This window comes from Macaca nemestrina, chromosome 2 (assembly GCF_043159975.1).
Source record: "Macaca nemestrina isolate mMacNem1 chromosome 2, mMacNem.hap1, whole genome shotgun sequence".
Lineage (NCBI taxonomy): Eukaryota > Metazoa > Chordata > Mammalia > Primates > Cercopithecidae > Macaca > Macaca nemestrina.
In genome coordinates, this window is record NC_092126.1 from 150023441 (window position 1) to 150041657 (window position 18217).

Consider the following 18217-nt stretch of genomic DNA (forward strand, 5'->3'; position numbering starts at 1 on the left):
TTCCTTTTTATTCTTGCTTTACTGTCTTTCTAAGACCTTAGTACAATAATGAATTGAAGAAATGGCCAGGCGCCGTGACTCACACCTGTAATCCCAATACTTTGAGAGGCCGAGGTGGGTGGATCACCTGAGGTCGGGAGTTTGAGACTGGCCTGGCCAATATAGCAAAACCCCATCTCCACTAAAAATACAAAAATTAGCCAGCCATGGTGGTGTATGCTTGTAGTCCCAGCTACTCGAGAGGCTGAGGCAGGAGAATCACTTGAACCTGGGAGGCAGAGATTGCAGTGAACCGAGATTGCACCACTGCTCTCCAGCCTGGGTGACAGAGTGAGACTCCATCTCAAAAAACAAAACAAAACAAAAAGACAGTGGACATCTTGCCTTTTGCAACTCTTATGGAAGAGCCGTCCACATTTGATAATGAGGTATCATGTTTACTCTAGGTTTTTGGTAGATACTCTCTATCAGATTAAAGAAGTTCCTTTCTATTCCCAGTTTGCTGAGTGTTTCTTTTATTTTTAGTTATAAATGGAAATAGAGTTTTAACAGATGCTTGTTCTGCATCTGCCCAGATGGTCACGTGATTTTTCTTTTTCAATCTGTTAACATGATGCATGACATCGACTTTTGCATTTCTGGAATAAACCCAATTTGAGTCATGCTGTAGCATCTTTATTGCCAGCTTTTATTTACAAACCCTTTTGTTTAGTATTTTAAAATCATGAGTTCTTGAGTGATATTCAACGGTGATTTCATTTCTCATGCTTACTTTTCAGGCTTTGGTATCAAGGTTATGTTGGCCTCACAAAATTATGTGGGCAAGATTCCCACTTTTCTGTTCTCTGGAAGAGATTGCACAAGATGGGTGTTGTTATTCCTTGAGGATTCAATGAAACTCCCCAGTGAGGCCCCCAGTGGATTGATGCTAACGTGGAGGGTAGGGAGAAAAGCTAGTTTTGAAGGAGGAACTGCCACCAATCTGAGTCTTAGCTTGCCTCTGGTGGAAGTAAACAGAGACTGCGAACCTCTGTCCTGAGTGCCATGGGGAGAGCCCAGCCTTGGCCTCTGGATGAGAGTTCTTCTAACCAGACATCCAGCTGAGAGGGACTCAGCCTAGGGTGAAACCTTAATATCTGCTGAAGTCTCCATCTGCTTCTAAAATTGCAGCCACTGCAGACAATATACCTGTATATTGTTATTCCCTGGTGGCCACAGATTGAGGGACAATCAGATTCCATTGACCATTCCTGTGCCAGTTTTTAGGTCAGGCTCTCCTTCTCTGTCACGTTTTCAGTTTTTGTGGAATCTCCATATTAGGACCTAAGGACTATGCCCCTTTCTGCCAATTCATCTTTTCCCCACCCCCAGGATAACTAGATTTGAGCAAGTTTCTCAGCTGGAATCTTGCCTCAGTTGTCTTTTTAATAAAGTGCCAGGCACTGTCCTAACTTGGATCATCTCTCTTAACTCCCATAACAATGCTATGAGGTAGTTATATTATTCCTATTATTCAGATAGGAAAACAAGGTTTCTCATTGTCATCAGTTTAATGGTTTCATATTTTAGACTAAATTATCGCTCTCTAACCTATTTGGGTTTTGAAGAAAGATAAAAGTCTAAATTAATTTTCCTTCTCACATACTTAACCAATGGTCCTCATCCTGTTTCCCTCCCTGTTTATTAAATCTTTCTTCCTTTCCTTCCCACCTTTCTTTCCTACGTCACCTGCAGCAGCACTAAATTACAATATATCTTTGGAGGCAGAGCCACCAAATCACACTCAACTCCAGGGAACACCATTTGCACAGTTCTGTATCTTGGGCCTCAGGGCATGTAACCTGGAAACCCAGTCATTGACAGCAGATCTCTTTCTGAGCTGTCTGTTCTGAACTGTTGAACCGTCAGCTGATTCTAATAGTTGACTATCAGACAGGGCCATGGCAAAAAACAGAGGGCACATCCCAACTGGGTAACTGAGAAAGGTTTTGATAAAGAGCCTGTTACCTTGTATAGACTTTGTGGTCCGGGGAACTAACATGGGATAGTGCAGTGCCCTAGGGTATCGATGTGAAGAGGAGAGTTGTTTCTGCCTCCAAGTTTGGAGGGGCAAGAGAAGGGAATAAACACTCAATGTCATTCTCCTCCTGCCCTACCTGTGGCCAAACCCAATCAGAAGTGGGTAGACAGCAAGAGAGCCTTTGATGTGGTTCATGGGCACAGAGCACAGGAGGAGGACTGGGGATCTGTGCCATGCTGGTTTGATGATTGTTTGTATAAGTTGTATTTTAATAGCTAACAAAGGCATCTGCTTCCCTTCTTTTTCCATTTCTTTCAAACTTTTCCAGGCAATTTTCACTTGGTTTGCTATTTCAAGAGTGTTCCTTTTATTTGCTTGCTAGCTTTTCTTTGTTCCTGGAGAGAATCACTAATCATCATTAAATAAGTACATCCTGCTGCCCCTTCCCCTTGGCCCAGGTGAGGCACAATTCCACCACCAGCCCACACCTGTGGTCTGGAGAGTCTGTGGAGGTGATTGTTGATCCCAGGCTCATATTGGAAGCCTGGTTTTCTTTCCTCTGTCCTTGGCGTCTGGCTGCTTGAGTGGTGGGGCCACCCTGATGAGCCTAACATGGGCCTCTGGTAGGGTCTGCATTCATAACACAGCGCCTGGCACTTCATGGCACTCACAGACCTTTGAATGGAACGGCTTTCCAGGCATCTTGAAAGTGGTAAGAAACACTGGGCAAGGATAAGTTATTTTCCCTGTTGTATCAGGAGCTCAGTAAATATTTTTCAGTTGTTTATTGATTGATTCTCACAGCACTGGGTTTCACCAAGCCTTGAAAACCTCCATTAACAAGTCAGGAACTCAAGATGGAGTTTTCTCCCACTGGTCTCTCCTGTAGGTGGCGGTGGGAAGGGCTGATAAATAGCACTCCTCTGCCCAGCCTGAGCTCTGTACCAATAGAGAATGAAGACAAAAGGCAAGACCAGGCAGCCGGAGAACAAAATGTCATGGTTATTACTAATCAGAGTGACAGTGGAGTGTGTGGGCTTGTAAACGCTGAAGGCCAGGATGGGCTGAGTTGCCCACTCAGGTACAGGCAGTGCTGGGCTCTGCAGGAGGTGGCCCCTCCCTGTCCTTCCTGGGAGAGAGTGGAAAGGACGCATGCTCCCTGCAGGCACACTGGCTCCCAAAAGAAGGGGCTGAGTTATACTTAACCTATTTCATCTCTCAGATTCATTCATAGATATGGTCACCATGCAGGGAACCAGGGGAGGAGCCAATGAGGAGCTGGAGAGAAACCTGGGTTATAAGGTGATGATGCTCCCATCGAGTGGCAGGATATATGAGGAATGGGCAAGAAGCATTTTCCTCTCCTTGGTGTGTGAGTACGGGCAAGGGTGTTGGGGTGATCCAGAGGTCCCTAGCACCTGCTATTATCTGGACCAGCAGGGTATGGGAGAAATAGAGTCCCTGACCTTTCTGACCCTCCTGTCCTGATGACTGATGAACTACTATCTGTTGAGAAAGCACTCCAGGGCTTTCCATCTGTGATGTCACCCAGTCCTCAACAGCTCTACGAGATGCACATTCATGTGCCCGTTTTATAGATGAGACAACTGAGGCTAGAGCCAGGGAGTAACTTATGCTAGAGTGTGACTGGGGAGACCAGGAACGAGGCTACTGCCGTCATCCAGATGGGAGAGGAGAGCCACTTGGACTGGCAGTGGCCAAGGAGAGAAACAGATAGATTGAGATGGGTGTGGAGTCCATGTGTAGGACTGGACAGGTGGCTGTGTGTGGTGAGGCTGGATGGGCTGTTATGAGGAGGCAGAGTTAAAGCAGTGTCTTGGGTAATTTGTGGTTATTCTTGGGTTTTGTTTTGTTTTGTTTTTTGTAAAATAGATGTGACCCTCCTAGGCAAAGATTATTCAAAGAATTAAGAATTCCACAGGCACCACCACATCTGCACATCTTAGTGGAGCTGAAGCTGCTGCTCACTTGCTCTTAATTGGAAGTGCTAGCTGGAGCATGCTTAGGGGGAATTAAAACGTGCAGACCTGGAAGAGGTCTAGTTGGGAAGGAGATCCTGAGACAGCCTCCCCCACTGCCTTCTTGCCCTTCTGATCACCTTAGAGGTGGTCACTGCTGCATCCCGCTGCACCGCCGTGTTTCCCGAGCTCCTCCCCACTGTGCATCTCCCCATCCCAGCCTCAACGTAGGCCTCCTCCTCCTTCTGCACCCCCAACACAGGCTTCTCTATCTCCAGGCAGCCCCCTCCTATCCCCAGAGGTCCCTTTCCCAGGGACAGATCTGACTGTTTCACTTTCCTGCTCAAAATCCAGTGACATCCTCTGCAGCCATTAAGTAGAAGGAAAGCTGAATTGTACCATCTGGAAAGATGACCGTGATAAATGCATTGGACAAGAGCAAGTGGCAGAATGACCTGGCCAGTCTCAGAAGGCAGAGCACAGTGGTCAAAACACGAGCTTGGAGGCTACAATGAGACTGAACCCAAGCTCTACCACTTAGTCACTGTATGACCAGGAGCAAGTTCTGAATTTCTCTGTGCCTCAACTTCCTCATCTGTGAAATGGGAATAATAGTCCTCACCCCTATAAAGTTAATATATCAAATGTGCTAGTCCAGTGCTGCTCCTAGCAGCATCCAATAAACACTAGTTATTACATTACCATATAAGTACATGTGAACACATATAATCATAGGTCACATTGATGCCTATGATTATATGTGTTCTCATGTATTTATATATACCTCTCTCTCTTTTCACCTCATTCTTCAGGACTCAGAGGTATTCTCTTCCAGGAAGTCTTCCCTGAACACCCCCCACCCCTAAGGCTGAATTAGGATCCTTCTCTGGCCTTACAGCATCCCCAGACTCACATCTTCCATACATGTCCTTATTGTCACCATCGGTCCCCCCGTGGCTGTGAGCAGTTTGAGGACATAGGCTGTAACTGATTTCCCTCCATATCCTTGGTATCCATCGATGTGTGAGGAACATAGTGCACCCTCTGGAGATACTTGTTGAATGAATGAATGAATGAATGAATGAATGAGCAGGACTTTGAAACATGAGGGATCAATGGGTAAAGACGTGGAGGGAAGACAGCCAGGTATAGGGGATGGCCTGAGCCAAGGCACACAGGTAGAAAGGGATGCTCCAGAAGGAGCACACAGCCGGGGCTGGCCATGCCTTAGAGAGTGACAGAGAGGTTAACAGGAAGTAATTAAGATGCTCAAGGTGGGCAGGGGCCAAAGGAATGTTCTGTGTAAAGCAGGGAAAGGAGATGTGATAGGGTGGGCATGAAGAAGGAAGGGATGGATTGAGGGACAGTGTTGCTTCTTTCATTTAAATCCTTATCCCCCAGGCTGGGTTAGATGCTTCCATGACACCGTGCACTCATCAGGATGTAAAATAAATACCTGGTTTACCTGTATCTACCACCAGGCTGGAAACTCCTCGAGAGATGGAAATTGAAGGTGTTTTTTTTGTTTTGTTTTGTTTTTTTAAAAATCTTGTACACAAAGATAAACTATTTCCTCTTGCATGCCTACTTTTTCTCTGCCACGTAGGGCTACAGATGTAGATGGTGTTGAGCATTGTGATAACTGGATATTAATAGAAGTTACTCCAGTTCTTGCGGGAATAGAAAATGTATAGCTTCTCCAATTCAATGGAACCCATTCTGTCAACCCTACTTCCTTTACTGAGTCCTTGAATCAGCTGGAAACAGAAACAGCAGTGCAGTTCACTCCCGGGTCAGATGCAGACGCAGGCCTTTTGAGCAGTGACCCGCCGAAGAACAAGTTCTCACTGAATTTCTTGGTGCTGAACTGAATGAACTTGAACTGCTTGCCACACCCAACAGGGAAGGGTCCCAGCAGCAAGGTGCAGGAAAGTAAAACAGGAGTTGGAGTCTGTTCATGGTGATCATGTGCCGTGCGGTAGGGATGCTGGGACAGATAGCTACTGCCCTTACAGGTGACAGAAGTGAAGAAGACAGCTGCTAGGCCAGTAACAACAAAGCAGGATGTGACATTCTCATATGAGAAAGCACAGTGCTAAGAGTCTCAGAGAGGCTAAGTGACTCGCCTAAAGTCACACAGCTTATAAGTAGCAAAGTTGAAATGGAGATCCTTGACTCCTTTACACTGTGCCACAAAGCCCATCAAGGTATGATGCTAGCTGCCTGAAACATTTGGGGCAATAGTCCAGCATTTTGTAATCCTCCTCATTCTCTGCTTGTTATCTCACATTGCAATCATCCGTTAATTCCCTCCACCTGTAAATGTCAAAAGTGCCTATTTCTAGGTACCTGGCATATATCCTTTTTCCTGAGTTCCAGGCTGGATAACAGGAATGAGTCCCAAAACTAATCCTTGAGTTTCTGATATTGAGTGCTCCCTCATACCCGGAGATTTAGGGGTTTTTTATGCACATGCAAGAAGAGAAGAAAAAGCAAATGAACGATTAGCTCTGTAGATTGAAATACAAATTTTGAGGAAGTTTCAGGGATTTGAACATTCAAGGTTTGGAACTGACATTGGGCCGGGTTGCCCCATCAGTGCCAAGAATCGTTACGGTGACCTCACTGTGCCAGCTCTGAATACAGAGGGCTTTCTCTGCATTGGTCACTAGGAGAAACCTCTCTCCGGAATCAAGCATTTTTCTGATGAATGCGTTTTACTTCCTTTCATCCCAGACACAGAGCTGTGTGTCTATCTGTGCACTAAATGTTACTTTGAAAACACTGCAATTTGGAGCTGATCTCGGCTTCTGTGCTTATTAGTTTGTAATATTGCCCTCCCAAGTTTTCTTGGCATCGCTTAACACGGAGAAAGGGAATAATGGTGTATATTGAGCGTCTCCTGTGTGTTGGGCTTTGTGCTGAGAACTTTATATTTGTCGCTTCCTTTGCTCCCCTAAACAACCTTGTGAGGTCAGGACTATGATGATCTGCATCTTGGCCCTAATCAGGACCCATAGGCTCTCTGCACCCTGGGCCCTCCACACTGGGCAACCAGCCCTTCCCAGACACATCTTGTGCATCCTCATCACTGCTCACATATGCTCCCACCTTCTCAGCCCGCACAAACCCCATGGCACCATTGAGTTGTAGACTTAAAACAAGTGAATTCTGGGGTATTTTTAAATTGTGATAAAATATACGTAACAACATGAGTGAGTGCTAAAATATGTGAATTTTTACCCCATGAAGCTACTGAAAAAGAAAGACAAGAAGGGGAGAAATGCTCTTCCCAAGTTCCCCTGTTCATGCACATACCAAATAATTCTCCTCTCTTCTCCACTCCACCATTCATTCAACAACATCTATTGAGCACCTCCGGTGTATGAGGTGCTTCTCTAGGCACATGGGATTCCTGCAGAACAGAAGGGACAAGCATTCCTGCCCTGGTGAGGCCTACATTCTACTTTCTGGCTTCTCCAGGCCTGCGACATCTGCTGTCCCCTGGATTCTCTAGGCCTGTGATATCTGCTATGCCCTGGATTCTCTAGGCCTGTGACATCTGCTGCCCCTTGGCTTCTCTAGGCCTGTGACATCTGCTGTCCCCTGCATTCTCCAGGCCCATGACATCTGCTGTCCCCTGGCTTCTCCAGGCCCACAACATCTGCTGTCCCCTGGATTCTCCAGGCCTGTGACATCTGCTGCCCCCTGGCTTCTCCAGGCCCGTGACATCTGCTGTCCCCTGCATTCTCCAGGCCCATGACATCTACTGTCCCCTGGCTTCTCCAGGCCCACAACATCTGCTGTCACCTGGATTGTCCAGGCTGTGATATCTGCTGCCCCCTGGATTCTCCAGGCCTGTGACATCTGCTGTCCCTTGGATTCTCTAGTCCCATGACATCTGCTGTCCCCTGGATTCTCCAGGCCCATGACATCTGCTGTCCCCTGGATTTGCCACACTATGACATCTGCTGCCCCCTGGCTTCTCCAGGCCCGTGACATCTGCCGTCCCCTGGATTCTCCAGGCCTGTGACGTCCGCCGTCCCCTGGATTCTCCCGGCCGGTGACGTCCGCTGTCCCCTGGATTCTCCAGGCCCGTGACGTCCGCTGTCCCCTGGATTCTCCAGGTCCGTGACGTCCGCTGTCCCCTGGATTCTCCAGGCCCGTGACGTCCGCTGTCCCCTGGATTCTCCAGGCCCGTGACGTCTGCTGTCCCCTGGATTCTCCCGGCCCGTGACGTCTGCTGTCCCCTGGCTTCTCCAGGCCCGTGACGTCTGCTGTCCCCTGGCTTCTCCCGGCCCATGATGTCTGCTGTCCGCCGGTTCTCCACGCCCGTGACGTCTGCTGTCCGCCGGTTCTCCACGCCCGTGATGTCTGCTGTCCCTGGATTCTCCAGGCCCGTGACGTCTGCTGTCCTCCGATTTTCCAGGCCTGTGACATCTGCTGTCTCCCGATTTTCCAGGCCCATGACATCTTCTGTCCCCTGGATTCTCCAGGCCTGTGACATCTGCTGTCCTTGGATTATCCAGGCCCGTGACATTTGTCCCTTGGATTCTCCCAGCCCATGACATCTGCTGTCCCCTGGATTCTCCTGGCCCATTACATCCCCTGTCCCTGGATTCTCTAGGCCCGTGACATCCGCTGTCCCCTGGCTTCTCCAGGCCCGTGACATCTGCTGTCCCTGGATTCTCCAGGCCCATAACATCTGCTGTCCCCTGGCTTCTCCAGGCCCTTGACATCTGCTGTCCCCTGGCTTCTCCAGGCTCATGACATCTGCTGTCCCCTGGCTTCTCCAGGCCCTTGACATCTGCTGTCCCCTGGATTCTCCCGGCCTGTGACATCTGCTGTCCCCACATTCTCCAGGCCCATGACATCTGCTGTCCTCTGGATTCTCCCGGCCTGTGACATCTGTCTCCGGATTCTCTAGGCCCGTGACATCTGCTGTCCCCGGATTCTCCAGGCCTGTGACATCTGCTGTCCCCGGATTCTCCAGGCCTGTGACATCTGTAGTTCATGGTTTGTGCAGCCTCATGGTTTTTGATTTCTGCCCCTGAGCCCAATCAGCTGTTACCTCCCTGTATGTTTCACATTCAGCCTCCTAAGAGGGAATTTGTTTAGTTTAGTCAGCCAGTATGCACTTCGCTGGAAATGTTGCTGTAGGCTGCCTGTCAGTAGCCTGTGAATGACTGTGTTTGGGCAGGTGCTCATGGGCAGTCCAGTCCTCAGTAACGGGGTCATGATATCACGTGCTCAGCTCTCCTCAGAGGGAGACTTGGAGCCCAGCAGGCCTTGCCCATTCACTTGACAAGTATTTATCAACAGTTAATATTTTCTCTACCCAATAGGTGTCAGGGATTGTTCTGGGTGCTGAGATACAAAGATGAACAAGGAGGGAGAGCCTGCCTTCTTAGGGCTTCCATTTCAGCAGAGGGACATGCAGGAGAGGAATCAAGGTGTGAGGAGAAATGCAGTGGTAAAGATGAGCAAACAGCATGTAGAAGAATGGGAGGGGTCCTTCTATGTAGGGTGGGATGGGCGACGTTTGAGTCAAGGGAGGATTGAAGCATGCATGCCCGTATCTCAGGGGAAAGCATTCTGGGCAAAGGGGACAGCAAGGCCCGGCTAGAAGGAGTTTGGAATGTTCCAGAAAGAGTGAGGAGACCAGAGGGGCTGGGTGCAGTGAGTGAGGGTGAGTGCAGGAGATGAGGTCAGAGGTCACAGGGCCAGACATGGAGGGCATTGTCGGCCACTAGGAGGACTTGGCTCTTATTCAGAAGACACTGAGAGCCTCAGGGTTCTCAGCCTGCAAGGATACAATGGGATGTGTGGACGCACAGAGGAAGCGGGGGACCCTACCGGAGGCCAGTGCTGTCCAAGCCAGGACGGCAGGGGCCTAGGCCAGGGTACAATGTGGAGGCGGTGAGAAACTAAGAGCTTCCAGGTCTGTTTCAAAGGCATGACTGAGCATAAGGGACATCTCTCTGATGCACTTGCCCCCAGTCACCCCGGTGGACGCAGGCACTCCTGCCGCACGGTGCCACAGTGGGTTGCCTCATCTATAACATAAGCGTAATCATTGTGTCTGCATCCTGGGGCGGCAGTGAGCATGCAGGGCCCTAGCAGGACTCCTGGCACAAAGCGGACACACAATGATGAGAGGTGCTCCTGCTTGTGAGGAACTCTGGGACTGGGGGTGCAGGCTGTATGTAAAGAACTCCTCTAATATGCGGTGTGCCCCATGGATTTGGGCCACCCCCTAGCCATACCCCATCCAGGAACCCAGGAGTGAGCTCTCTCTGGTTGGAAATGAAGGGAGAGACCCGTTTACTGAGCTCCAACCAGGAGCCTGGGGTTTTCTCCAACTTATTTAAATCCCCACAGCCCCGCAGAGCAATGGGACTTCCAGTCCCATTTTGTAGAACATGGAGGAATGCAGGGATTTACCCACAGGCCTGCAGGAAGGAGCTGAGCTCAGGCCTGAACAACTGACCCCTAGCCACAGGGCAGGGTGGTGTAGTGATTAGAAGCCTGGGCTTGAGGTCTGCAGGAATCTGAGTTTGAATCATGGCTCTGCCACTGATTGTCTGTGTGACTCTGAGCACGTCCCTTCTCTCTGTGCCTCAGTCTTCTCATCTGTGGAATAGGATCATACTGGGCTCCTCGCCTGGTGGGGGTGAGGAGTAAGGGAGGTGATGGATGTAGCGTCAGACATAACCCATATGTGGGTGCTTAACGGATAGGAGCTCCCGTCCCTCACCCCCAGGCCTATGTCTCAGGCTCCTGCATGGCATCCCTGCCAGCAGTTTGAAGTAGACGCCTCATTGCCAGCTGCTGTCATGGAAACGAAGAGATGGGGGAAGTAGGAGAGGCCTGGAGGAGTGAGGAGGGGCCATCATTCCATCGCTCACACCCCAGCCCACCTTATCCAGCTCACTATAACAGGGAGGGCTCAGAGCACAGAGTGGGGGTGGGAAGACAAAGTAATGGAAGGGACAAAGGCTGGTTGGGGCCTTTGTTCCTACAGGGAGTGTGGGGTAGGGAGCACCCCCTATGAGGCTTGGGCAGGCTGAAGCCCGGCTGTGACTCATTCTAGAAATCCTCGTCCATTGGCTCTTCTTTCTGCACTCTTCAAGAGGCAATACATTCTATTTCCCTTTGATAAAGCTCCCCATCCCATCTCCATCAAGACGAAGCTGATGAGCCTTCCGGCTACTTTTGTGATTCAGTATTCACGTGAGTTGCTGTCTTGCAGACAAGAACTGTTTGGGGTTTGGACCCGGTCTTCCTCTTCCTCATCCAGGTGTCCTTCAATAACTAGATCCGCTTTTGACACCTCATCCTTAGAAAAGGGTCCCATGCCCTTTCTCCATGCCCCAGCCCTCTGGGACCCCATCCCGCAACTCTTACTGTCTCCTCCTCCCCACAGTGTGCAACCCTTGTTAGGCCCGCCTCCCTCACTAGGAATGCAGATTCCAGCTTTGCAGGCCCCAGAACTCAACAGAAGGGTGGCTTGGAGCAGCCCAGAGCTGAGTTGGAATCCCTGCTCTGCCACCACGAACGAGCTGTGTGACAGGTGAATGACCCCTCTAAGTCTCAGTGTTTTGATCTGTTCAAGGGGTTGAACACTGGAGCTGCTTTTCATGATTTAGCCCAGGCCAAGCTCCTGCAGACTGTAGTATCATGATTGTCATTTCATGCCTTTTTAAAACTCAGGAACAAAGAAGGAAGCAGAAAAGCAAACTGCAAACATGCTTTGTTTATAAAATTAAGTCATTTCTCTTAGAGATGGAAAGAGGCTGCTAAACTCTTCCCTTGGAGATGTCGCCAGCTTTGGATAAGCTTGCCACACATTTATTTGTGCACCTACTGTGTGCCACACCCCACACTGGGCAGTGGGAAGATAAATGGGGACAAAGCATGCTCCGTGCTTTTGAACCTGCGGCCTGGTGGGGAAGGCAGACCCGTAACAGGCAGTGTAGGCGAGGAGCCCACTATGATCCTATTCCACAGATAAGGAGATCAAGGCACAGAGAGGGGAAGGGACATCTCAGAGTCACACAGCCAGTCAGTGGCAGAGCCAGAATTCAAGGTAAGTATCATAGTCAGATGAACACAAGGGTTATGAGCACACAGAAGTTGGCAGGGAGCACTTATCTCAGCCCGAAGACCCTGGGAAAGTCCCCTGGAGGAGGAGGTATGCCAGGAACATTTCAAAGAGGAATAGGATTTAATTCAGTTAAGTAAGGTGAGAAGGGCTTTCAGGCAGGAGGTATCGCTGAGAAGAGTACAGTGGTCTGAAAAAGGATGGTGTGTGCAGGAGGCCGTGAGGAGATAGGTTAAAGTCAAGCATGAAGTGAAGGTTAAGGGCAGGGTTGTGGGAGATGAACAAACTAGAGATATAAGCAGGGTCATATTGTTGGAGGACCTTTCATAGTTAGGGATTGCCTACCTCCCTGTCTTTTTCTAACCTAGAATCTCTTCATCGAAATGAGTCTGCTTAAGGGACACCAGAAGACCAAAAGGAGTTGCAGGGTTTTAGGGTTTTTTCTTGTTATTTCTTTTTTTTTTTTTCTGAGACAGAGTCTCACTCTGTTGCCCAGGCTGCAGTGCAGTGGCGTGATCTCAGCTCAGTGTAACCTCCCACACCCGGGTTCAAGCAATTCTCGTGCCTCAGCCCCCCAAGTAGCCAGGACTACAGGTGTGCACTACCACACCTGGCTAATGTTGTATTTTTAGTAGGGACAGGGTTTCACCATGTTGGCCAGGCTGGTCTCAAACTCCTGACCTCAAGTGATCCACCTACCTTGGCCTCCCAAAGTGCTGGGATTACGGGCATAAGCTATGGTGCCTGGCCAGGGTTGCAGGGTTTTGACTGCCCATTCATTCTCTGGGATCTTGCTCATCATGCAGTGGCCCCCGCTGCACCAATGTGACTCAGGAGCTTTCTTTAAGAAATGCAGAGTCCCAGGCTCCACCCTGGACCTGCAGAATCAGAATCTACATTTTAACAAGCTCCTGCCTTACAGACTGAAATGCACTGGGCTAACCCATGCAATGCCAAGAAGCATTGAGACATCTGCCTCTGGCATCCTGGCAACGATGAACTTCTCACTCTTCAAGCAGTCCAGGACCCCTGAATAACCATGTGTCATTGGTCTTAGAAGACTAGGAAGGGACTCCCTCAACTCTGGGACTGCTCTCAAAAGATGTCTGAACCCTTTTATTACCTCCCTGGGTTCCTTGGTGACACGTGTCCCTATCTCTGTTGTCTCATCGGAAGCAGGATGAAGTGGGATATCTAAACTCAACTTGCTTGCTTACTCAGTAAGGGGAAAACATTTTTCTCTGTTCCGTGTTATGGTCTCCAGAGAAAATATATTTGCGCAGGGGATTTTGTAGGTGCTATTTGGCTGCTTCTATGAGCTGATTTATCTTCAAGAACAGGGCACCTAGACCTTGTGTGGTATCACTTGTGTCACAGCCTATGTTTGTTCATTTGTGTTCTCTTGAGAAAGGGAAAATGATGACACAGTCTCCCCAATCTCCAAAGACCTTGTAAACCAGGCCAAGTGTTTTGGATTTTTGCCAGGGCACCAGAGAACAAGTGAAGAATTCTGAGGAAGGGAGTGTCAGGTTCAATGTTGTTTATTTAGACACCACTCTGCCAGCAATGAGGGAGTGGCCATGAGAGTCTGGAGATCTCAGGGTGGAGGTGCAGGGGCCCAAGTGGGAAAGATAAGGCCTGGGTCTGGGCAGTGGGCCTGTTAGGTCACACTGCCCCAGCCCTCAGAGGGCCCCTGCTTTCTTCTACTAAGCAGACAGTGGCTTCAGGAATTCTGAATTCATTTTCTGTTTCATCTGCTGAACACTCACGCAGCAGATAAGCTTAAAGCAACAATTTAGAACTGAGAATAGAAATTGGAACTCTCTATGGGTCATATGTGACCCATGAAGTCATCTATTTAGATCTGAACAATTTGGGAGCTGCTTGCTAGAATCTCGACCTCTCCTGGCAACCCCTCCTCATGCCTACACCAGCCCCTGGGGACTCAGGACCCCCAGACCCAGCTGAGAAGGGGAAGAAAAAGAAGCAAGGCCTTGAAAATACTTTTGTGACTTTTGGTGAATCTTCTGGGAGCCAACTAGAGCAGTGTTTCCCAAAGTCCCTCCGTGGGGCCCTGGATGAAGAGGTTCCCTGGCTGAATAAGCTTGGAAATGCTGAATATCATATGCCCTTCTTAGGGACTTGCCATACTTAGTAAAGGGTGGGGACTTTGGGTCAGACAGTACCTGGCTTTGAATCTCAGCTCCACCATTTACTGTATGATCTTAGAAAATGAACTTTTCTTGGGTTGATTCATTCTCCTTGTCTGTAAAATGGGAATAATGATCATGCTGATGAAATAAAGCTACGATAATTACTGACGTAATACATAGCATATGTCTGGCACATTAGGAAATAGTCAAGAAAGGGTAGCTGTCAAATAATAATTATATATACATATACACACACATACATATATATACACATATATATGGGTTTTGTTTTGTTTTTTGAGACGGAGTCTCGCTCTGTCACCCAGGCTGGAGTGCAGTGGCACGATCATGGCTCACTGAAAGCTCCGCCTCCCGGGTTCACGCCATTCTCCTGCCTCAGCATCCAAGTAGCTGGGACTACAGGTGCCCGCCACCATGCCCGGCTAATAATTATATTTTTGATATTTATTATTAGATTATCCTTTATAAAAATGTATTTTAAATATACAAATTAAAATATATAAAATCAGTTTTTGTTTTACTCTTAACAGCTCTGAGAAGTCCTGCAGTAAAATCTGTTTGACTGAACTCAATGTTTGTGAATTTATTTTATCTTGGAGTCCCTTTTTTCATATAACATAGAGGAATTTCCTGATGAATTCATCTTCTGTGGGACTCACTTAGAGAAATACTGATTTTGTGTTTGGAAACAGTTTGGGGAGGCCAATGTATCAGGATTCAGTCCAAACAGATTCTTCTAGGTGTAAAGAGTTGTGTTTCAGCCTCAGTTCTTTCTTCATTTCCTCTTCCCGCAAGACTGCCATTCAGGCATGGGATAACCACACCAGAATTGTAGGGCTAGGGGCGAGGTAGGGCTTGAAGATCTAGCTCAGCCCTGGGAAAACTCCTACTCATCCTTCAATACCCCATTCCAATGTTAACTTCTCAGAAGCCTTCACATCTTGCCCAGGCAGAATTAGTGGACCATTCCCACAACCCTCAAGGCCCACAACCTCAGTAGAAACCTCACAATCAATATGTACCATATTGAACTGTAGTTATCTGTTATGTGACTGTCTCCCCAGCTAGACTGTGAAGCTCTTTAGGGAAGCATCATGTGTGCATCATCTCAGTAATACCTGCTAGCACTTGATCAAGACCAGATTCCATGGCTTACCTTCTAGGGATCTCTAATAACTCAGCTGGGGCAGGAGGTGTGAGGAGATAGCCCTAGGTCTTCTAAAGGTACAAGAGGCCCTCTCAGTGCCAGCAACTCTGCTGACTCCCAGAGCCTTATGGGAAGAATCAGAGCTGATTCCCTCTGATTGCCAAAGGTATGGCTCAAGGTCTTTCTGGGGCCTCTGAATGCAGAGGCCCAGGAGGCAGGAGATGGTGCCTGTTGGTACTTCTTTTGACATGGACTTGTTTAGAGAAGAGAAAAACATAGCTTCTGTGGTGAAAAGGCAAAGGAATGACTTAAACAAAAAGAAACTCCCAATCTCCACTCCAAAGTTCATATACCAGTGACTGTAAAACTGGTGGCGTGTTGAGAGTTAGGTCCATGGATGTTTAATCTTGGAGGAAGATAATTGTCTCCGGTGCTCTGAAGGCTGGAGGTGCCCCTCATGCACAGGGACTGGAACCTGGGAGGCTGCTCCCAGCTGGCCCCTACAGCCTTGGGATTCAGCCCCGGGCATGCCAGGGCCCCAGCAGTGCTGGTGGAAAGAAGCTGGAAGCCAGTGCGGGGTCTGGGTAGCTGTTGGGCAATAGACTCCCCCCACCCCTGCCCCCGCCACTCCTGCCCAGGGCAACATTAGTAAAGAAACAATGGGCCCTGGGGCCGGGCGCGGTGGCTCACACCTGTAATCCCAGCACTTTGGGAGGCTGAGGTGGGCGGATCATGAGGTCAGGAAATCGAGACCATCCTGGCTAACATGGTGAAACCCCGTCTCTACTAAAAAAAATACAAAAAATTAGCCAGGCATGGTGGCAGGCGCTTGTAGTCCCAGCTACTTGGGAGGCTGAGGCAGGAGAATGATGTGAACCCGGGAGGTGGAGCTTGCAGTGGGCCACTGCACTCCAGCCTGGGCAACAGAGCAAGACTCCATCTCAAAAAAAAAAAAAAAAAAAGAATGGACCCTGGATTCAGGCCTGGATCCAACAGGTTCCCACTTGGGGTGTCTTGCTTTCACGGTTCATGTGGATCAGGACCCCTCTCCCCATCAGTGTTTGGTGATACAGGATGCTGAGCCAGGATACAGTAGACAGGAAGTGGGAGGGCAGGGCTGGGGTTGGGACACTAAGGGTTGGTCAGGTCTCAGGGTCCCAGCTGGGGAGGATTCCTCAAAGAAATAACAACAAAAATAATAATGATAATAGCAGCTTCTGCTACTGACCACTTAACTTGTGCCATTCAACCCTTTAAAGTAGGTATTTATCCCCATTTTGCAGATGAGGAAGTTAAGGATCAGCAAAATTATTCAGATACCCCCAGGTCATTTAGCTGGTAAGCAATAGAGCTGGGTTTCAGATTTAGGTCTTTCTGGCTCCCAAACTCTGTCTTCTGACCATTAGGCCATCCTGCCTGTATCCCAGCGGGGGATGGGATGGGTTCCCAGTTGTATAGTTTATGCTGTGGGTCTGAATCCTTCAAAGCCAGTGTCCCTTTTATAACAAATAGTTTGCAAAGCCCTCTTCAGCATCCTGAAATGCAGTTAATAGATTATATAATCCACCTACAAATACCAAAAACAGTAGTCATAATACTAATACACTAACCACACAGTAAAGGAGAAATAAAAGGAAAACCATTTGTAATAAAATAAAATAAGAATAATATTTCACTATGTAAGTATTTGGGCTGCCTACATTGGAAGATTTTCTGAAGCAGTCAGATGCCTGTAACCACATCTAGAATCAGGTTAACACAGAGCTACAAATGCAGATGGATACACACATATGTCGAATTGATAACTCAAACACCAACAAGGGACTCAACCCATGGTGAGGCCCCGAACAAAACCATGTATCATCTTCCTTCAAGTTACATGATCAGAGCAATCTTAGAAAATTCAGAATAGGCTGGGTGTGCGGGCTAATGCCTGTAATCCTAGCACTTTGGGAGGCCAAGGTGGGCAGATTGTCTGAGCCCAGGAGTTCTAGACTAGCCTGGGCAACATGGTAAAACCCTGTCTCTCCAAAATAAATAAATAAATAAATAAATATATACAAAATTAGCCAGGCATAGTGGTACACACCTCTAGTCCCAGCTACTCGGGAGGCTGAGGTAGAAGGATCACTTGGGCCCTGGGAGGTTGAGACTGCAGTGAGATTGTACTACTGCACTCCAGCCTGGGTGACAGAGTGAGAACCTGTCTCAAAAAAAAAAAAAAAGAGAAAATTCAGAGTAGATTAAAACTGTGTAATGAGTTTTTGTGTTTACAGGTAAATGGAATGATGGACTCTGGTCTCAGATAATTATAAAAAAATTTTCTACCCACCTATAGTCCAGGAAACATTTGAAAGGTGGACAGGACAAAGGACAGTTCTTCTCCAGAGGCCAGTTGTGCCCCCCATATCATTGTGATTATCCAAAACGCCCCCTCCCGCTATTTCCAGATGCCTCATGGAAAGTGGTACACCCCGCCCCATTGTGCACCGTTCTCCTAGGCTAACGTGGGGTGGGGTGGGGTCTGAGGATTTGTGAAGCAGCTGGGCACCAATGGTACCCACCCCTCCAACACACACTCTGAACTCCAGGGCTCCGGCTACTGCTCCAGGTATGGCCCACTAGCAGACCTGAAGGTGCCCAGTATCTCTGGTTGGCTCAGGAAATGGGCGGGCTAAGCCTACAGCCAATCAGAATTAGGGAGGGGAGAGGAAAAATTAGTGACTATTGCATGTCTCCTCTCTGCCAGGCCCAAAGTCATGCTGCTAATAATAAAATAATAGAATTTGAAAA

At 48.4% G+C, this 18217-nt stretch overlaps 1 protein-coding gene across 6 annotated transcripts in view; it reads left to right on the forward strand.

Annotated features, from left to right (window-relative positions):
- The window catches only part of LOC105477705 (histamine receptor H1), a 130625-nt gene that overhangs the window by 22042 nt on the left and 90366 nt on the right, over positions 1–18217 (forward strand). Inside the window, exon 2 of one of the 6 annotated variants that reach the window (XM_071092225.1) lies at positions 7755–9015. The exons of the other annotated variants lie outside the window; for them this stretch is intronic. The gene's annotated coding sequence lies outside the window, so the exon portion shown is untranslated. The remainder of the gene's footprint in view (positions 1–7754; positions 9016–18217) is intronic. 6 annotated transcript variants of the gene reach the window in all.